The sequence below is a fragment of the Hyaena hyaena genome, unplaced genomic scaffold (assembly GCF_003009895.1).
Source record: "Hyaena hyaena isolate Hyena2069 unplaced genomic scaffold, ASM300989v1 scaffold_950, whole genome shotgun sequence".
Classification (NCBI taxonomy): Eukaryota; Metazoa; Chordata; class Mammalia; order Carnivora; family Hyaenidae; genus Hyaena; species Hyaena hyaena.
Genome location: NW_024081582.1, coordinates 585,773 through 609,129, shown reverse-complemented (window position 1 = coordinate 609,129; position 23,357 = coordinate 585,773).

The window sequence follows — 23,357 nt, the reverse complement described above, 5'->3', positions numbered from 1 at the left end:
TTACAGTCTATCAGAAAGAATTTGTGCCCCAATAGTCCTGCTCAGAAGCACAAATCCTCACATTGTTTGTGTAGGTTAAATTCTGACCAAGAAAACTTTTTGAACATTTGGGTTGAAGGGCATTGAGCAGGACAGGGAAACATTAGCTTGGACACTTGATAAATCTCTCTAGAAATGAAAATTTAATTGGCTTACCTTGTGATACTATATGTTACAAGCATTGTCCATTTTCATGGTTTTAAATATAATACATAAAGGGTAACATGTAGGTTGAAACTACTGGCTTTCATAATTGTCTCTCCTTTTTTTCTTAAATAGCGTGTTGTAAAGTTGGTTTCCGTACAACACCCAGTGCTCATCCCAACAAGTGCCCTCCTCCATGTCCATCACCCCCCTTCCCCTCTCCCCCATACCCATCAGTCCTCAGTTTGTTCTCCACATTCAAGAGTCTCTCATGGTTTGCCTCCCTCCTCCTCCCCCTGTTTCCCCCCTTCTACTCCCCACGGTCCTCCGTTAAGTTCCTCCTAATCCTCCTATATGTGTAAACATATGGTAGCTGTCCTTCTCTGCCTGACTTATTTCTCATTGCTGATCTCAATCGCTAATGATAAAAGCTGAGATTCCCACTATTTAAAATATTTTTTAATGTTTGTTTATTTAGAGAGTGAGCGAGTGGGATAGGGACAGAGATAGAGCAGAGAGAGAGAGAATCCCAAGCAGGCTCCACACTTGCCACCACAGAGCTTAATGTGGGGCTTGAACTCCCGAACCATGAAATGATGACCTGAGCTGAAATCAATAGTCAGATGCTTAACCAGCTGAGCTACCCAGGTGCCCAGGAGATTCCAACTCTTGGCAAAATGTACAAGGTAAATGAAACTGGAACTCCCGGTGCCATTAGTTCTTTTCCAAGAGTCTTACTCATTCTTAGTGATGCCAACACTTTCCTTGTCCAGATCCCTATCCATTTCTGAGATTTCCAGTTCTACCACGTTTCTCTGTATAAATTCATGATCTCCGATCCTACTCAGGTGTCCCCTTTGCTCAGAATGCCACCTTCTGCTTTAATCTGGTGTGGAATTGACCTGATTGCTCAGTAAGAAGAAAGGAATGTATCTTAAATTAGTTCATTCTTTGCAGATTATTTGCAACCAAAGGAGAAAATGTATTACGGAGGAGTGAGAACTGGTGCATCAGGCATATGGAGTCTGGTGTGATTAAAAGTATGTTTGAATAAGTAGTGAGATGTTCTGTGAGGAAGTTCTGTATTAAAAAGGAGAGATGAGGTAGAAACTATTGAGTTTTACTAGCTTTGTATGTGAAGAAGGAGAGGTGAAGAAAATAGATTTGTAAGAATCTACAAAGTATGGATCAGTGATCTTGTTTTCAAATCTGAAAAATATTTTTTGATGTTTATTTTTGAGAGAGACAGAGTGTGCAAGCAGGGGAGGAGCAGAGAGAGAGGGAGAGAGGAGGAGACACATAATCTGAAGCAGGCTCCAGGCTCTGAGATGTCAGTCTGACGTGGAGCTTGAACTCCCAAACCATGAGATCATGGCCTGAGCCCAAGTCAATAGTCAGACACTTAACCAACTGAGCCACCCAGGTCCCCCTGAAATACACATTTGTAGTATATGTTCAACATAAACATTTTTGCAATAGCAATATTAACTACAAAATGTGAAACTTCTCATGAGCTCCAGGTGACTTCTGTCTCCTAGGTAGCACAGAGAGGTAGGTGGGTCCCAAAGCAGATCAACTTCTGCTACACATCGGCCTGCTGCCTGGTTCTCCTTCCCCTGGTACCTCTGACAGATAGAATTTTGCATATTACAAACTTGACTTACATCCAGCTACCAGCGTCCTCTGGTCTCCTGACTGCCTCCATCACCTGGTTAGTTGGGACCCAGTTACTACAAAGTGTTTCATAGATTTCAGAGTGTAAGAGACCTGATCTTGGAAGTCATCACCAGAGCTCCAGGGCAATTTTATAGTGGTAGTGGCAGCTTTAAATGACATGAAAAGGTTTCGTCACAGCTGTGCTGGAAGCCAGGAAAATGAGCCATGGCTCTGCTAACATGGGAAAGGCATCACTTTTCATTGTCTCCTGCAACTCTGCCTCTCACTTAGAAGCTTCAAATACTTAAGAATAAAAACAAAACCCCCAAAAATGAAACACCTTGCTGGTCTAGAGTCTTCTAAACTGCGTAGCACACAAGGCACACTGTCTCCAGTGCACTTTTCTGTTCATTGCTACCTCCAATTCTGCTCAGCGTCCCATAAACTATGTGGGGAAGCCTGGCTCTCTGCGAGCTTTGACAGGCAGCCATTCACACGGCCTCCCATGATGACTCTGGCTTCTGGATGCAGAAAAGAGTTTTCTGTCAGCAGGATTCATTTACGTTCTAACTGACAAGGTTTTGGTCTCCATGTCTTTGTTTTATGCCGTGATGTCTGTTCAAATTAACAGTAAGCTCACTTGTGCTCCTTTGACCAAGGGTCACATTCTCATCTGGTGACTTACTCTGGATGCATTACAACAAAGGCCATAGCTGTTACTGAGCTGCCTTTTACAAGAGAATATCAGAGTCTCCTTGGGTATAAAAATTAGTCCATTGTGTGCTTGTGAGCCTTCACTTCACTTACAGCCTTATCTATGTTCCTTTTTTTTGTTTGTTTTTTTTTTGGGAGTTTTTTTGTTTGTTTTTGAAAATTCTGTACACCAGTGTGGGTTCACTAGGAAGTGAATGAATAACTGATTTCTCTAAGAGGCCATTCTTTGCAAGTTGTATAGTGACCTACTTTATCCTATCCTGTATGACTTAGGAATTCCTGTGGCTTCAATTCAGATGGTTTTGATACAGCCTTGTGAGCTAATGACTGTATATTATTCCCTACTAGTATTGTAATCTGTGCCAGTGTACTAGGGGTGAGTCTGGGCATATGAGGCCAGATACGTGTCTAGGCAATTCCAAGGCTCACTGTAGTTGAGAAATGGGATAGAGAGCTATGGGAGTAAACCAATGGTCTGTGTATATCTTGATCCACTTGAAGAAGGTCAAGTCATTTGCAAATTAACTGAAGAAAATTTTCATGTTAAACATCTTTGGTTTATAATTTAAAAACCTAGGCCTAGAAATCTTTTGAGAATTTCAGGACTGTAAAAATTTTTTCATTTGCTAAATGTCATATTAAAAATCATATATCCATTAACTTTTGAGAACTTTATTTTTAGATTTAATAATACCTTACACTGAGACAGGTCACACTGGCTACGTTTGCAAATGTGATGTTTCCTTTTAAAATGGCCATTCTCTTTCCATGTATAGGTTGATCTCTTTGCCAACTAGGATGGATAGAGATATAATGCTGTATATCATGTCTAGAGCAAAGTTTATGGTTCCGAAAGAACTTGCTCCCGGCCATGATAGTAAATGAATCTTTCAGCCAAAATTTGATAAATGTTTTAGCTTACATCAAAGAGACCGATTTAATCACTACATTTATGTGGTTAGTATGGCCAAAAAAACAAAAACCAAAAAAACCCAAAACCTTTTTCTTTTTCTACTTGGACACACTAGGCAATATATCTCAGATTCTTTTGTGTTGGGTATAGCCATGACCCCTCATAAAGGATGTACAGAAGTGATGTGTTCCATTTGTGTGCGATAAAGAAGCTAAGCTTTTCCTTGCATTCCTCTTCTACCAAATGGTTGCACGTGATTAAGTCCTGGAGTCTGTAGAGCTACAAAATGGAAAGAATTTGGTTGTGTGTGATTAGGGAAGAACCATCTTTGCCAACCAGCTACACCATCTTGGACTATTAGATGAATGAGAAATAATTTTCTATTCTTGTGAAATTATTACATATTTGAGTGTGTCCCATCTGTCTGGCACTTATATGTATGTTTCCTTATTTAATTTTCAGGTAGGGTTGTGATGACTTAAGGATTATTACTCCAAATTTCTGGATGACCAGAGATTACCAGTGGTTATGAAACCACTGAGAATCAGCACTGGGATCTTTCTGTGATTCAGAACCATTTTTAGAATATTCTTAAATCTTTAGGAATTATAATTTTTCTATAATTAGAATCTTTTTTAATTTTGCTTAAAACTTTCATAAAGGGACTGGATTTTGCCTGACCAAGTGACTTCCTTTAGCAGAAACGAATAAAATAAAAAATCTCCAGTCAGTATAATTAGGAAGTTCTTATTTTATGGAGGTTTCAAACAAGCTTCTTTATATTCCACGGAATCTTCAAGATGTATGGGGGTGTCCATCAGGGACATATGGTAAGTAGATTGCTTTTGTTCTGGTCATATCGAAACAATATAATTATGAAACTACCAGGTTTAGTGAAGTTTGGTGAGCTATGAGAATTTTTTTTTTACCACAATTTATCAGGGAGGTCATCTTTAGTCTACTTAAAACATTTAAGGAGGCCTGTTTTCAAAGCATTTGAAGCATATGCTAAATTGCCTTATATTACATGTTGTACAGACCTGTGCAGTATTTGCCTGCCTAATGATCATTTTCTTGCAACCACACACTTTGGCTGTGGGGAAAAATCTCCCTCCTCATCTTTCACTGCATGTGTTTATGGGAGCTGCTCTTCCCTAGTACCCCAACCTCTACTGGCCTCATGAGCAGGTGCTTAATGGCTCATGTTTTATCTGGCTGTTCAGTGTTTTCCTTCCCACTGATTGTGGTAACTGGTACAGAAAGAGTCAAGGACCTAGGTTGACCCAACACCAGGGAATCTGGGATTTTGGTTGACACCAGTGGGAAGATGTCCTCTTTATGCCCGGCTATAAGCCTAGGACTCCTGCAGACTGCCATGTGAAGAGTTTTGGCCAGCAAGGGGCTGGCTGGTATGGAGTAGAGGGGAAGGAAGTTGAGCAGAGGGAGATTGAGTCCTAATGGCAACATTTGCCCCTTCCCTGAAGCTAAGCCATTCCTGGACCAGCCAGAGTGCCTTACCATTGCGAGCTGGGTTCTTGTTACTTATTTCATAAACATACATAAAGAGTGAATATAAGAGAAGTAAACGATGTATAAATCATCCTGTTTCATATGCCACAGTCTTTTTTCTGTATGCTTATCATAAATATTTTAATTTCTGCCAAGTAACTTTCCCAAAGGAGATGGATTTAAAAAAGCTAGGAATAGTCCAATACGATTTTTAGGTTTTTTTTACTTAGCAATTCTTGACTCCATTCATGTCTAATTATCAGGGAGTTCTTCTGTAGAACTTTTTTTTTTAATCCTGATTTTACCTGCACTTGAAAAATCTACATAAGACATCACATGTGCATAACCCATAACTCTACTACAACCATTAATTTGGGTAGTGAAACACTTGAATCATTCTATAAAAATGCAGAGATTTTAAAAGGTTTTTGCCAGAATAAGTTGACAATAAGTGTACAGAGCAGTATCTACTCAAATTAAAATTATATTTGTGAATATGCCTGGATAGACTCCAACATCCGACACAGCACTGAAGAAATGAAAAGGAAACCAATCCTTTCTGGGTGTTTTGAAATGCTTAATAGTTTTAAGCCAACTTCATTTTATTCAAATAAAGATGTTGACTTCAGGCATGAATTTGATTTTAACATTTTAGAGCCTTAGAAGAAAACCATATAGAAATCAGAATTGCCATTGCTTATTTTGCATTCTGTAAGTGAAAGTAAGTAAAAAGTATGGAAGACAATATTTTCATAAGTTTAATTGTTGTGAGCTTCTAATACTTGTGGAAAATGGCATTAAATAACACTTGTAAAATCTGTTATAGGGTAATATTGTGAGAAATTGTGTAGGACTTAAAAAGATTAGAGATACAGGGTCCATCCATCAGGAAGAACTAACAATCATAAATGTCTACGCACCGAATATGGGACCACCTAAATATCTAAAACAATCACAAACAGAAACAAGCTTATAGATAAGAATGTGCTAATAGCAAGGGACTTTAATACTCCACTTACAGCAATGGATAGGTCAACCAGACAGAAAATCACTAAAGAAATAATGGACTTGAAAGACACATTGGACCAGATGGACCTGACAGATATATTTAGAACTTTACATCCTGAGGCCAGGGAATTTACTTTCTTCTCAAGTGCGCATGGCACATTCTCCAAGATAGATCACATACTGGGATATAAAGCAGCCCTCAATAAATATAAAAGAATTGAGATCATACCATGCACACTGTCAGATCACAATGCTTTGAAACTTGAAATCAATTACAGGAAAAAGTCTGGAAAACCTCCAAAAACATGGAGGTTAAAAAGATTAGAGATGAATGAAAGATAGGAAGAGGTTTATATTTAAAAATGCAAAATAGGGACGACTGGGTGGCTCAGTCAGTTGGGGCTAATTTCAGCTCAGGTCATGATCTCACAGCTCATGGATTCAAGCCCCACATTGGGCTCTGTGCTGACAGCTCAGAGCCTGGAGCCTGCTGTGAATTCTGTGTCTCCCTGTGTCTCTGCCCTTTCCCTGCTTGCTTCTGTCTCTCTCTGTCTCTCAATAAATAAGCATTTAAAAAAATATATAACACAAAATAAAGAATAAAATTTTATGTAGAAAAAAATCCAAATTCCTACATATGATTCTGCATCTTGGAATCGCCAATATCTGATTTAATATCTTTAAAGTGGCCAAGACTTTATTTTCTGTACACATAAACTTCCAACTTGAATATTCATATACAACTCATAAATTCTACAACAGAAGATTTTGGAATTATGCAAACACATATTTTAGATCAGTCCATAAAAAGTCAGATATACACCTGATTTAATCAAGCCATAAGTCATAGCAAGGAGTTAAAATTCACTCAAAATAAAGTTTGCCATTGAAGCTTAATAGTATATTCAGATCTAGCTAAAGATAGAATTATTAAACTGGAAAATAGGTTAAAGTATCCTGAATATAACACAGGAGAGAGAGCAATGATATCACAAAATATGGAAGATAGAGTAAGATCTAATATGTTAAACAGAACATAAGAAAAAGTGAGAGAAAGGAGATATTTGAAAATGTAATACATGAGGGTATTCCAGAACTGATGAAAAATACTAATCAAAAGATTGAAAAATACCAGTAAGTCCCCAGAAATATTTTTTTTTTTAAGTCTGTAGCAAGGCAATGTAGTAAAAATGCAAACAAAGGACTTTAAGGTGGCCTGAGGAAAGGGTATTACGTATTAAACAGACACCTAAGATATCCATGTCCTATGATCTTCCAGCCAGTGTTCTTAAACTTGGTATTTTCTAAGGTTGACTACTTTCAGGTAACTGTAATAACACTCTAGGACAACATACATGAAGTCTAAGCCTCCTTCATGGGATAATCTTTCAGGTATGTATTTAAAAACAGTGCTTACCCACCATATATATATTTTTTTCAATCTTCAGAGTCTATAATTATCTTACAAATGGCAGAGATTTAGGGGTTTACATTAATCTGTCACTGTCTTTAAACTTAATATTCTGTTAAAGCACCCAATACAGAACAGCAGTGAACACCAGTTTCTTGGCCAGGTCTGATCAGAGCAGATACAGAGGGGGGATTATCTCTTCTGTTGTTAACACTCCATTTCTATAAAATCACCTTGAAAAGTTGCTGTTTTCTGGTAACCACATCACACTTGTACTTGTCACACTTGGGTCAAAGACATGTAAAGATTCTAACTACTTTCCAGATAGGGTACTAAGTCATACCTTCTGCAATTTATAGAGTTATCTTTGGGGGCACAAGTGAAACGTGATTTTCGGTTACCTGAGACAAATGAAATAAATAATTTCACATAAGATCTAAAGAATGTAGCTCAGTGGCCAGCTTATGGAAAGTACTCTGTGTGTGTGTGTGTGTGTGGGTACACATACAGCTCAGGGTCAAGACCTGAGCTGAAAGCAAGAGTTGGACACTTAACTGATGGAGCTCCCAGGTGCCCCCAAAGTACTCAGTATGTAGGCATTATTACTGATTATATTTATGATATTATCATTCTACATTCTACACAATGACTCTCATAATGCCATTTCACTACCATCTGATAGGTAATATCATCCTAACATGGGGGGAGTAGAGCTCATACGGTTAAAGGAATAGACCCAGTAAAAGATGGGGATTGACCTTCACCACCACACACCTTATAACATCTTTTCTGATACAACCCATTTGCTATTCCTTTCAACTCTGTAGTGGATTTACTTGATAAAAAGTTCAAAAGCTTGTCCAAGTTAGCAGGTAAAATCACCTTTGTAATCCCCCAAATCAGTAGCCAGACCCATGTTATTTAGACCCTATCCCCACATCTTCCATTCTGCTACTACACATTGCAATGAATTCTTCTGGGTTTAAGCATGTCATACTGATGTATGTGAGGGGATGTCAACACATAAAGCACAGCTGAATTTGAGCAGGCATCTGCCAGAAGTATGTCACAGTGTTCTCATTTGATAACCTAGAGCAATTTAAAATCTCTTGGATCAAGCTTACTAGATGATAGTTTACTATTCTCCAACAGGCATTACTGAAAATTTTAAGGGTCAGCATTTGCAACAGAAGCAAAGTTTGAGGCAATATCATGATCAGAGGAAGATCTTTTAAATTGGTGGGTCACTATCACTCAAAAGGCACCAGTCTCCCTTAAAATAGCTAGCTAAAACTGTACACATATTTCAAAACAAAGAGAAGATAGATTTTTAGTATTTGTGTTTTTTAGTATGTCTCAAAATTTGGTGTTTTGGAAAGAGATCAATTGGATTTCACTTGGTTTTAATATTAGGATGGTTTGATAGGTTGTGACCTTTGGCCTATTAACTATTAAAAAGGAAATTCTATAATTAACACCTATTCTTCAATATCACCTAAAGTTTGGAGTAAATTGTCACTGACATAAGCCATGCCCTTTTCTAGTTTTCATTTTTGAAATTCAACTGGTATCCAAAAGGGGTGTGGTTAACCTTGGTTTTCATTTCTAATCTCTACCACCTATTAGACTTAAAAAAAAAAAAAAAAAAGTTCATATGTGAAGGATTCTAATTTGTGTGGTAGCTTCCTGGAATAGGTATATAAATATCACCCAGGCAACTGTTTTTGTCGGGAATTCATAAAAGAGAAGGAAGAGCTTAGTGATAATGAGAGGGGCTTATTTTACAATCAGAGAAAGGGGATGCTTTCTGAAGTGACTCAGAATTATAAATATTTCTAGGTGAAGAGTAGTGAGGGAAGAGCAAAGGAGTGAGAGAAAAGAGATGTTTCTGAGTTAGAACCTCTCTATCTCTTATGAAGAAGTAAAGCAACAATAGTCATTGTTACTGCTCCCTGGTTTCCATTGGGGCCAAATAAATTCATGTAAGCCCTTCAGAATAGAATAGAAAACTCATTGGGACATTCATCCATGAAGAGAAGCAAGGTGACACTCCATCAGAAATCCATATTACATAAGGGTGACTGGTCATCCCTGTTCTGTTTCGCCTCATGAAGAATCTGTGATATACATTATATTCTAGCAAAGGTTTAATTTATGTAATTTGTTGCCTTTCATAATAATGAGTCCTGTATAAAAAGGTTTCATCATGATTTATTTCTATTTAAATAAATGAGATCCATGAATTTAACCTTTAGTTTGGACCAGGACAATGTTGCTATTTTTTCTGAGGACCCATGCTCTTCATTTGTTCTAAGTTTCCTTTGCTCATCTTCTGCTGGATACCAGTCTCCTAATACACATTTGCAAAACTCTAGTTCAACTCTGACACTTTCCCATACATCCAATCTTGAAACTCATTTCCTTCTCAACTTGGCAACAGGAAAGCCTGGGGTGAGAAACGGATGAAAAGGGCACAGAAAAATACCACTTAGATCATTTGCCAGTTTGTGATGATTACCTATAAACCAGCCTTTGAAATGTCAGGTTCCTCTATTTTCTTGGAGCTTCCCCTAAAACTTTAGAGAATGACATGACATACTTTCTTGCCAAATTTAGAAAACACTGCTGTAAGTTCAGAACAATGACTTTTTCTACCAACAGATAGTCTTCAAAGATGATTTTTTTTTTCTTTTATTTATTTCTAGGAGAGAGACAGCATGAGCAGGGGAGGGTCAGAGAGAGAGGGAGTCACAGACTGAAACAGGCTCCAGGCTCTGAGCTGGCAGTCAGCACAGAGCCCGATGCGGGGCTCAAACTCACGAACCGCGAGATCATGACCTAAGCGAAAGTCCGACGCTTAACCGACTAAGCCACCCAGGCGCCCCTCAAAGATGATTTTTAATGGGAAAACAACTTTTATTACTCCTTATTAAACCACAATTAGGAAGGATGTGAATGTTTGCCAAAGGAAAGGAATGGAGAAGCTGCCATCTGGAAAAAGCAGTTTTTCCTGTCTAAATATTAAACATTATTGATGCAAATAATCATCTTGCACATCTTGCCAAGAAATAAAATCAAACTTAATGTAGCTCATTCCTTTGCATCCTGAGAAGGTAGACTTTGAATACATTTAAATTATACCTTAGAAGACTTAATAAAATTATTTCAAATTAAGAATGTATTATGTTTTGTCATACACAAAAAAAATCACCTCTGACACCAGGAATAAACTTCAAGATTCTTAAGCAATACGTTCTGGAACGATGCATAGTTCCTTGCTTTTCTGAACGGACCATGCAATTTCATCTTGAGTTTCTTGTACTCTATGGAATTAGTTTAAAAATGAAGTTCCTAAGATCCATAACCATCACATCTACTTTTTCAGTAGATGAGGAATGCGAATTATCGTATGGCCTGGCATTCATGTAGACACATCTGCACTGCTGTAGAAAAGGGGAAAAAAAAAAGTTCCCATCAAACTTCATTGAAGTCTTGTTTAAAATCTTCTGGAATTGGCAACAATGAGATACTATGAGAAGATCTCCAATAACATTTGAGGCATGTGCTAAGGGGAGGGAGGATGGTGAGGCTTAAATATTACACTAGTAATAAGATTTATAAACCAGTCTATATTTTGAATTTTATCTTAATTGCTGCAGCCTCAAAAATAAACCTGGCTACTTGGCCCTTGATTTTAACAAGTTATTAATTAAACTGTCACGCTATATTGTTTTTAACAAGCTATTAAACTGTCACGCTATATTGTTTTTCTCTTCCATTGGTTACATGGTGAAACTGGGGGAAGATGTATAGTTATCAGAATGATTTCCAGTCTGTTTTCACTTTCTCACCTCTGCTACTCTATAAATCTGATGGCTGTGGCAGGTCCATGGTATAAGACATTAGTTATTAAATTCTGATGTCTGAATTATTATGAAGGCTTCTTAATCAGATAGTGAATTAATGTTTTTCCAAAAGTAACAAACTCAAAATTGGACTATCTAGAATGGAACTGAAGAATCGATAATTAAGATTTTTAAAGAATTTTCCAATAGATGAATCACAGGTTTAGTGATTGAGATAAGTTTAATTAAAGTGTGTAATAGGTGATTTTAGCATTGATTTCTGCATTTATGACAAAAGTAGTGGTCAATATTAAATGAGGCTTCTATTGAGTTTAGGCAACACATATGAAGGAAAAACTGCAATGAAGATGACCTCATTTTTGAGCCCTACTTGTTTTTGCAGACACTTACTGCCTCTGTAACCCTTTTGAGGTTTGTTTCATTGTTGTTTGTGAATGCCTGTCAGTGCTGACTGCTATTCCGAACACTTTTACTCCAGATCAGCTGTACCCCCTTCTTCTGAGCTTCAGCTTGATCAAACCAAACAACTACGGTTATGATGACAAGAGTTAGAACCATCAAATGTTCAGGGAGTAAAACGTCGAGGACGTAGAGTAAAGGGTCTAAGATCTTAAGCACCGGAAACCGGCCATGATTCAAATACCAAGATGCCTTCTTTCAAACTAGACGAACTTAGTTTGGGAGTCTGAGAGCCTCGGTTTCCCCTTGTTTGAGAGGAGGTATGGTGATATTAAAAACAAAATGAATAACAGATACTGTTGGTTATTAAGTGCCAGCCACTATGCTAGGTTCTTCATCCATTAAAGTCCTTACCCCAGAGGTCTGTTGGGAAGAGTTAAATGAGATAATGAACCCAGAGCACAGAGGAGACACTTCATAGTTAACTTTTTCTACCACTAAAACTTCTTAGCTGGTGCTGTTGCTGCTGCTCTTCCTCCTCCTCCTCCTCTTCTTCCTCCAAATAATAGCTCTAACCTGAAATGGTCTTCTCAATAGTGTTGCTTCAGTATTCATTTGTAAATGAATTCATTTGTAAATAAATTTACCTAGTAAATTAAAATTTCAGATAACAAGAAGTAGCTTTTTAGTGTATTGAATGGGATATACTCTCACTCTATTGCGTGTCCGCATGAGACATACACTAAGAATTTATCTGAAATTCAAATTTAGCTGATTAACTTTTACTCTCATTTGTTAATCTAGAACCACTACTTCTCAAATGTGTGTGTAATTTGTCTCAGCGGTGGAAGACTGAGCATTGCTAATATAATTGAGTCATCAGCACTGTTTAAAAATAAATCTGAGGGGCGCCTGGGTGGCTTAGTCGGTTGAGCGTCCGAATTTCGCTCAGGTCATGATCTCACGGTTCGTGGGTTCGGGCCCCGCGTCGGGCTCTGTGCTGTCTGCCAGCTCGGAGCCTGGAGCGTGTTTCAGTCTGTGACTCCCTCTCTCTCTGACCCTCCCCTGCTCACGCTGTCTCTCTCTCTCTCTCTCCTAGAAATAAATTAAAAAAATATATAAAAAATTATTAAAAAAAAATAAAAAAATAAATCTGAGAACATTTCCTAAGTTTGGGAGGGCAGTGGCATCCTCTGCATCCCCAGGGAAGAGTTCAGGGGTGTATCTCATTGGGTTATGACTATTCTGTGTGCAATGTATTTCCTGGATGAATAGAACACGTTTTGAAGGATATAGACTCTATTCCTGGTTATCTGGATCAAATTCTAATGCAGTAGTTTTATGTGGATGACGATGTATAAACGAGGAGCCATAAAAAATAATTATTAAAGATACATAGAAGGATTTAAACTGTTCTGAATTCATCCAGCATTTCAGTGAAATCCTCCACTTTTTATGTGGAATCCAAATGTTTTGCCGAGCAGAATCTTTTGATTATAAAATAGATCTCTTTTAAGGAAACTAAAGCCTTTTGCTGATTTCTAACCCCGTAAAGAGGTTATGTTTAAAGATAAACTTTAAACATAAGAATGCTGTTTATACAAGGTATTCTTAATATTTTTAAAATGTTTTATGGTCCACTCTTTTTTCTAAATTATAATGCATATATTGCAAACAAGTGTTTGATTCTCATAATATAGCAGAAGACTACACATGAGGAAAGGGGACCAATTTTCACAATTGAGACACACTTCTACCCTTTTCTCCATGTCACACAATAATCTAAGGTAAGACATTCCTCACACACCATTTGGAAGGTATTCTCCCAAATGTCAGAGTTGAACATCAGTATTATGTACTGATACCTTCAAAATCACCCTTTTGAGCATTAATATCAGTCTAGTTAAACACTTTGGAAATTTGCCATGGGATTGTTGTTTTAATACTTCATTAATTTGTCAACTAGTTGTAAATCAAATGAACACTTGCTCTAAATAATGAGAAACTTAAAAATGAATGACAAACTTTTATATACTTCTTAGAACTCTTGACAATAGAACATTTATCATTATGATCCCATGCTTCGCTTTTGGAATTAGTAACATTTATGGCATTCTCCAATCAATTACATCTGTATTCATTTGCTTGAATGAGAGCACAATCATGAAGTGAGTTAGGCTGGCCTTTCATGACACTCTCCCACATATCTACGACCTTGTTTCTCCTCCTTGACACTTTCTCAAATGTTTGTGGGAGGAATGAGTAAATGAATATTGAAGCAATCAGATGGCTACTGTAGAGACTGTAAGTTTCAGGATGACTGACGTTGTTTAGTATTAACTCTTTTGCTAAGATAACTGCCCAGGATGGACTGGGGGATAAGAGTCAAATATTCATCACTGTAACCTCTTTTATCACCTCTAAGAACTGGCTGGGGAAACCATTTTCTAAACAGTATAGGTTCTGTTCAGATTTTAAAAAGAAATTTCTTTGCTACGTGAAGAAATCTCCTAACAGCAATAATTACTATTCTGAGATTTGTTTGATATTTTATAGATCATAAGAACTTGTCTAAACATTTTGGGAGAATTCCTACCCAAAGAGCAAGAAAAACACCCTCTCCCTGTAAGACTCTAAATTAATGAAAGTTTTTCTTTGCTTTGTTTCTACATTAGTCTTAAATAAGACAGGAAATGAGAGTGAGAATCCCAAGGGACACAGCAGTGAAAAGGTCTCTCTCTCTCTCTCTCTCTCTCTTTCTCTCTCTCTCTTTGCTAAGATACTTATTTTTCCCAAGATAATAATAAAAATCAGACACTTACCTTCAGTCCTCTGCTGGTGTTACTGCTTTTATTTCAAAGGAAGAAGACTGAAAAGCCCCTTATCTCCCTTTCCCTTATTGGGGAAGGGAGGTAGAAGGATAGAACAAGAAGATTCAGCCATTGATGGAATCTCTGAAACCTTGTCACCATTTCCAAGGTAGAGGGTGGCAAAATCTTTCTTCTATCACAGGAAACTGATAGTGACTATATTTAATTAAAATTTTTCTTATTTGGGAGGCGCTTAGAGATGCCATCTGTTACTCTTTAACAGGAAAATGCTTGAAAGAGTACCATGTTTAATTTCTTGACAGATAGGAAGTTAATATTTATGGAGCATTTCAAACTTTGATTCTGTGTTTGTAACATAAAACATATCTTTGAATAATGGAATGGCCCAATCTGTATAGAACCCTGCCCTCATACACTAATGATATTCATCAAGCCCCATTTGTCCAAAACTTGTCACATAGCAAATAACCACGAGTCAGTATAACTAAAGTGTAGAATATTCCTGGGGATTCAAAGAACCTTGTTACTCAGTATGGTACCTGGACCATCACCATCACCTGGAAAGTACTAGAAATGCAGAAATTGGTTAGAAATATCCCAGACCTAGTGAATTACTAATTGCATTTTAACAAGATTCCAGGTAATTTAAACTTTCAGAAATACTGCGTTAGCACACACTGTATTTTATTAAAGCCTTGTAACAAGCCCATGAGGCAGATTATTGCTGTTATCCTTAGCATGGTTATATGGAAACTGAGGTATTAAAATGTCACTAAAAACAATCTGAAATTCATCAAGAAAATAGCCTATGTAAAGTAATAGGAAGAATAATACAGCAATTAAGAGAAAAGCCGCAGCAGCATAATACATAACTGGCTAAGATTCCTGGCCTTGGAGTCAGACTTCTTGGGTTCAAATACTCACCAAGTATAAAATCGTCAAGTTGCTCATTATATGTGTCTTGTTTTCTCAATAGTAAAGTAGGAGTTTTGAAAGAACCTACCTCATGGTGTTGAAAAGGGGGAGGATTAAATGAATAAATTTAAATAAATTGCTTAGAATAGTGCCCAGCATGTAGTACAAACTCCATATATGTTACAGTAGTGATGGCAGGAATCATAGTAATTGTAATAGTAACATTTTTCCAGTGCTTACCATATGTGTCATTGGACTCAATCCTCTAAAAAAAAAAAAACCTTATGGTCCTCCCTACCCTGTGGTGGAGGGGCTAAGAGGTAGTAATGCCTGACGTCCCACAGCTGGTGAAGAGGATGCTGGCATTGAAACCTCAAGACCTGGCTCTACGTAATGCTACTCTGAGTGCCTTAAATTTAGGTCTTTTGAATGTAAGCTCTCTGTTTTTCCACAAAACTGTCTTGTCTCCCGTCATAAATGAGAAGATTGTTTTTAGATGACTAAGGACTCATTATTTGATTCAGAATGTAATGATCAGACCTTTAGATCTGCCTCTCTGTTTTGCTCCAGGTCTCGTTGCTTCTCTCTTTGCTCTGGCTCTAGAGAACACTCAGTCATTCTTTGCTTTCCTCAGGTTTCAAATCAGCATCAAAACACTGTTAGAAGGTAATGGAATCCTGAGCTGAGAGTTCCAGCTTCCCGAGGAGTCTTCCTAACAAACAGCCTCTTTAGCATGTCCCTTTCAGAGGGACATTTGCATTTTGATAGAGAACTCCTGAAGATAAAAAGCTTTAATTTATGAAAGACTACCTGCTGATGGGGCGCTGCTCTCTTGTACATGATATCCTATTAGAGAAATACAGTTAAAGAGGAATAAAGTTTTATTGGAGAGCCTCTGATCTCAGCCTGTAGGCAAATGGTGTCCCAGATAACAGCACACCTGCAAAAAGCTTTACAAAGCAGGGAAGTGGAACATGATCACCTACACATTTTAGGAGGTGGCAATTCTGATTTTTAATTGAACCTTGCCAGTGATTTTCATAACTAAATATTCACAAATTCTCTGTGATGTCCTATTAGGTTGAAAATGCCGCCTACACCAGTATGTGATTGAACGTGGATGGACTTAAGCATGATGTGAGGGTACAGATGGGCGGGCAACACAGCTACTACTTGCCATCTGGAAGGGAAGGTAGTCTGAATTGAGAAGGCAATACTCTAGGAGCCTAATACTGTCCCAGAATGGTTGTCCAATTTTAGGAAATCTGGAATTACTGGCATAATGGAAACATACACACATATAGGTACCTTTTCTAATGTTTCATAATATGATGGACTTCGAGGTCTAGGGAAGTTAGACATTTGGTTGTTCTTAACAAGTATATGTTTAAAGAGGCTTGGGTATGTTGGAGACTCACCAAAAATTTATAGTGTATTAGTGAAGTACAAGCTTTTTGTTATGTTAGATTGAAATCATTGACAAGACTGAAATTCTGAGTCCTTGAATAAGATGGAAACACTATCTGTTGAATCTTGAAAAAAGAAAGCCATCTAGTGTCTGGATGCTTTGTTGTTGGAAAGGATGAGGAATGGAATTAGGCTAGAGGCCTACATTTTATGACTACCCTTTTTTAGAACATCTGAGGTTTCTCTCAGACGAGACAAAAGACCCACTATAGCTTGGTTAATAAGACATATTAGCCTAAATTAAAGAAATGAGTATGTGTGTGCCTTTAAGAGTCAATGTTCCAGAAAGGAACACTCCCAAAAAGATCTAGAAGATTTGCATAAACACATGGCAACAAAAGAAAAAAAAGGAAGCTCCTAACAAACCTGATAAAGAAGCAAATGAGATAATGGATCCAAGAGAATATATTGTTAGTTGATGATTCATTTTCACACAATAGCTCAAAACTTGGAATAATGGAAAATCATGACTGGTTTTTCTTTTGCTTTATCTCAACACATGTTTTCATTTCTTTGGCAGGAGTGAGTGGGAAATGATAGAGAGGTGGCTATTGTAGGGGTCGAGGACAGATCATCCCAAATGGGCTACTTTGGCATGATTATTTTCAGTTAAAAAGCAATTGAGACCCAACAGATTCAGAAAAAGCCCTTGAGCCCCCACTCAACTGCCTAACAAGAATTTAATGGAGAACCTGTTCTAGGAAGGAACCATAACCGTAGATAAATTACATTATGTGATATGAACTAGGTATGCTAGACAGGAAGGAACCTAGCAAGATCTGCTTGCTTGATCACAGTCTTCTATGTCCCATTGTTTCTGAGTGGCCCAGCAAACACTTGTTTATCAAACATATACACTTTCTGCTTTTTCCCATGAACTGCATTCCTTCTCTTTGAAATCTCAAACCCCTACTACCCCTTTCTTCTGCAGAATGACATATATACTTCATTTTCACTGACTGTATTTGGAATTTGCATCTGTTTGGATTCCCTATAAGTTGGCTATTATATTTGATTTTCTCCTGTTACTCTTTTACGTAAATTTTTTTAAAGTTTATTTTGAGGAAGAAAGAAGTGGGTGAGGGGCAGAGAGAGAGGAGGACAAGATCCAAATGAGGCTCTGCACTAAGAGTTTGATGTGGGACTCAAACCCATGAACCTGGAGATCATAACTTGAGCTGAAGGCAGACCTGACCTGAGGCACCCAGCTGTCCCTGTTTCATATCAGTTAGATTCTTCGTCTGGCTATAGAAGGAACTTGATAGGGGCAAGAAATTTTTGTTCCCCAACACTGTAGTTAATATTTTTTAGTGAGTTTGGAGTCTGTTATCCAACCAAATAGCTCTTTATCACTCAAAGATGCTAGAAGGCTGTACAAGGGACATTTGTGACTGAAAAATGACTTTACACGAATACAGAGATATATTAAACAGCTAAGGAATAAAATGGTAATTCATTGAACCAGGGTTTATTCAAGTCTGTTTTGTCAAGTGTATGACTCAAGGACATTTAAATAATACTTCTTGAGTAAACTGTATTTAATCCTTAAAAACTGCTTTTTTGGTTTTGTTGCAACTTTATAACACTTATACTTACTAATAATCAAGAGAACATGGTAAAAAACACAGCTTACAGAAGCCAAAATAAGTTAACACTTTAAAAAGCAGAAATAGTTTGGGAATATTTAGTTCCTCAAAATTTTATACAACCTTTGTAGTAAAAAACAAAAACAACAACAAAACCCTAAAATTGACCTAATTATTTTACACTTAAGAAGGACACTACAGGGTCATGGTCTTGGGGTCATGGCATCCAGCCCTGCCTTGGCACTGGGCTGAGTAGAGCCTGCTCAGGAAGCTCTCTTCCCATCCCCACAGACTCCCTTCCCCCACTCACTCTCCTGGCACAGGCTCTCTCTCTCAAAAAAACAAAAAACAAAACTACAAACCTGTAGTGTAGCAGTGAATGAAGGATGGAAGTGTCAAAGAAATTGTCACAATCTTATTTATGACGCTCAAATAAGGGAGGATACGTTGAAGGTAATAAGGATGATTTCCTATGCCTTTTATGTTAAAGTCACTCAGTATATTGGGAGACCTACAGAAAAATTAACAAGGAAGACAATGAGAAGAATTTGGCCAAGATAGATTTGAAATATTCATGGCAATAGACATTAGCTTCTTAAGTTGGATTCCTAGTACAATTCCATAAAATTCCATTTAATTATCCCTCTTTTAAAGTAAGCCCAACTGTAAACAGCCACTATATTAATGGTTTAAATTGTTTATGTATTAGTGTAACATGGGAATACTTCCATAAATATTCTGTTGCTTAAAATAGTTCTAGAGCTATGGAAACACTAAGAAAGGCATTTAAGCCCACTCCTCAGCAAGAAACATTCTAAAAGTTAAATGTAGGACCATCTACCTTAGAATTAAAAAGTTATGGAAGAGAGTACCACTTGTAGCAACTTGGGTTTGCTTGAAACCCAAACCAAAAAAAATATATTTGTACATAATCTAAAATCCTGACAGTTTGGTTTTATACAGAGAAGTATAACCTTTCATAGAAGAGTTTAATTTGGTGAATGTTAATAAAGCTTTTAATGCTCAGGTGTGCATGCACGTGTGTGTGTGTGTGTGTGTGTGTGTGTACTGAGGTCAGAACTAGGACATCCATAGAATAGCCACTAGTTACAGTACTTTACTGGTAAGAAATGAGAGGTCCTGTAAAGTGAAGCTGCATGCCACATCAAAAGACTTACCACTTACCGCTGAAAAAAATCTAAAAGATCTCAGTTTGCATATTGATTACCTTTGACTTGATAATGTTTTGGATGTATTGGATTAAATAACCTATTACTCTGGTTTTATCAGTATCTCTCCTTAGTGTAGCTAGTAAAAAGGTGGAAATTAACATAGGTGGCTCACAGTCTATTTCTGCTAGGTAATGCTAATTTAGACCATAGAGATCCTTAAATAAGAAATTATTGGTTGCAAGATTAGCTATTGGGCCATTTTTTCTTTCCTTTCAGAGAAACAATGTTAAAGAAGTTTATGAGGTTCCTAAGAAAGTTGATAAGGACCTGCCTAGTCCTTACTGTACCTAAAGCATAATACTTGATGTCACTACCATAGAACAATTGATCAAGTTATTTAAGAGAAAAAAATTACTAATTTTAGGTGGGACAGCAGTGGCACTCATTTCTGGGTTGGAAGTGTGTTGGCTATGGAGTTGTATGTAAATGTATGTGCCTATGAATGGCACACGTGTTACGTATGACGAGAAGAGGACTACGTGAAGAAATAGTTGCATGTGGATTAATAAAAGAAGGTATTTCTACTTCTCTATGGAATTGATAAGAAAACAAGTCTTTATACTGCTATTTTGCAAACATGATCAAGTCGAAGATGAAAATGATAGGTAGATTCTATAGGATAAGATCTGGCAGAATTGTACTACATCTTTTCCCCTTAATTTTTAAAACATCTAGGAATCCTTCATACATTCATAATTAAGTGTGAATTGCTGGCTTGATGAGGAATTACTTAGAAACCATTTTTAAGTTAGCAATTATCTACTTAAGTTCTTTGGCATAATGAACACCGAGAAGCAAAATTTCAGGGAATTAGAAAATGCTAATTGGGCTGAATAGAAAAATGTTAGACATAAGAAATTTACATTTCTCTGATTGTATGTACAGTCATTAAAGTTTATTGAAAGTTTCTAATCCAGTGGGAAAGCTTAAATCAGTAGTTCTCAAGCTTTAATGTGCATCAGAAATATCTGGGGCAGTTTATTAAAACATTGGCTATTGGGTCCCATGTCCAGTATCTGATTCACAGGTCTGGCATGAGGCTTGAGAACTTGTATTACTAAATTTCTCAGGTGCTGGTGTGGGCATGGCAACTACATTTTGCAAACTGCTCGGTTGATATTTTTCCTTAGTGATCCAAAAGCATATCCGTAAAATATTTTTTTTTATATTCACCGAGTTTTACAAAAGCACATAAAAGATAATAGAAAAAATTATGTAAAAAATATCTAAAACTAAGCATTGCTACCTTAAAATTGTTGCTTAAGGAATCCATCTCTCAAAACAATGTATATGTGGTTTTGTATTAACAGCTTGTTGTCTTTAAAAGCTGTTTATTTCCAACAGAAAAAGGATGCCAGAATAATTCTCCCTGCATTACATGGAACAAAATTAGTTTTAAACATCCTAGGTTGAGAAAATACATGATTTTATCATCATGTGAAAGGGATTAAATGTCCTAAAGCAAAAAAAAAAAAATTATTTATACCCATGCCATTTTCTCAGTTCATAACCAAGACTGACAGTTTGCTTCAGGACTTCACCACGTTAGCTCTTGAAATTGAGTTTTTTGTGTTATCCTAATAGTTCTAAGGTAAAATCATTTAAATCTCTAAAAACACATAAAGAAAATTGTCATTTTCAAAAATTAAATTCCTGAAACTTAGTGTTTTGCGTTTTTACATGCATTCCCATTGAATAAAACTTTTAAAAAAAGATACTCTGAAGCCATTTTGCATTCTATATATTTTAGCATAAACCTCATTTTGACAGTCATTCCATTTACATCTACTTAGTGTTTGCTAGTTAGTACTTAACTGTTTCACTTCACAGCTGTCAACATCTAAGCCACCACCATCTAAACTGACCCTTCTGTTAATCCAGCTACTCTATGATCTGAACTTACCATTTGCTCATAATTATTTCCTCAATATAAACCTTTGTGAACTTGGTTTACAGACCTCGAAAACTGCCTTGTGTTTTCTTGCCTTTAAGCCTCAATCTGAAATTTCCTGCTTTATCTTATCATACACATCCTACCCACCTTCCTCCGCAAAGTTTTTTCTCACTAAATTTGGTCTCCTTGAACACTCAATATTAGACATATACTATTAGGTAATTTTGCCTGTGTTAACAATAAATAACCACGATTTGTGTTATTACTATTTACCAAAACCTAAAACAAGTCACTGACCTACCATTACCATCCAAGGGAGGTATAAATACTATTCCCATACTCGTGTTGATCTTGGAAATTCAAGTTCAGAGAGGTGAAGTAGCTTGCGCAGTCAAGTAGTACATATAACCAACCACCATCTTACATTGCATGTCCACTTCCAAATTAAATATGGATTATTTTTTATAAAGTTTTATATTTAAGAGGTATGATTTCTTAAATCTTAAACCTCAAATAAGCCTCTTATTTTTATGAATCTAGTAATTTTGTGTTAAAATTCACTTCAATAAGTACCAAATTAATAAACTGGGTAGATTAAATTCTCTGAGATAACATTTACAATAAAGTTTAAATTTCCGGAGCCATTTTAAACTACAGTACCAGATGAATCTGACTGTTTTTTAAGGCCTTCCAACAACAGGATAGCTTAGCATATCTATACAACTATATTCTTCTAAGCATGGAAGCAACTCTTAGAAATCTAATGAAGCAAACTTCAAAATTCAGTAACTCGTGTTATCCTGAATGTGTATCTAAACATGTTTCAAGGAATAAATCATTCTTTGAGTTGCACAGTTATTTCATACATATTATTCCATGTCCTTACCCCCTGCCCCAAAGAGTCATTTGTCAGTTGTTAATTTTTTTCATCGCATATTTTCACACTTGAAGGAGTTAACAAGATTATATATGGAGATAGCCACTTAGCAAAATAAAAAGTAGGTTTGGCAAGCAGAATTTCCATCTTGGCAGATGTTTGAAGATTGAAGACCACTTGATTGAAGATTCAAAACTCTGATGGATTCAGTGACGCTTTAAAAACAGGGACTGGATGGGGCGCCTGGGTGGCTTAGTCGGTTGAGCGTCCGACTTTCGCTTAGGTCATGATCTCGCGGTTCGTGGGTTCGAGCCCCGCGTCGGGCTCTGTGCTGACTGCCAGCTCAGAGCCTGGAGCCTGTTTCAGTCTGTGACTCCTTCTCTCTCTGACCCTCCCCTGCTCACGCTGTCTCTCTCTCTCTCTCTCTCTCCTAGAAATAAATAAAACATTAAAAAAAAAATTTAAAAACAGGGACTGGAAACAGGCTGGGGGAATCTTTCAGGACTGGTTGATTTGAGACGGCACTAATTGAGCTGGAGCTCTTATTTTAGAGGTATAAATCTTCAAATCTCCTGTGCTCCATTTTTTTTTGCCATCTATTATTGACTATCCTCATCTATTCATTGAACCATAATCTTTCATAGATTTTATTAAGTAATTTGAGTTGAGATTTTACACTACCCAACCACACTGTAATTTATATTTGAGAGAGAGCACACTAGCACAAGTAGGGGGTAGTCAGAGAGAAAGGGGAAAAAAAGAATCCCAAGCAGGCTCCATGCCATTGCCATCAGCGCAGAGCCTAAAGAGGGGTTCACTCTCCCAAACCATGAGATCATGACCTGAATGGAGATCAAGAGTCAGATACTTAACCAACTGAGCCACCCAGGCACCCC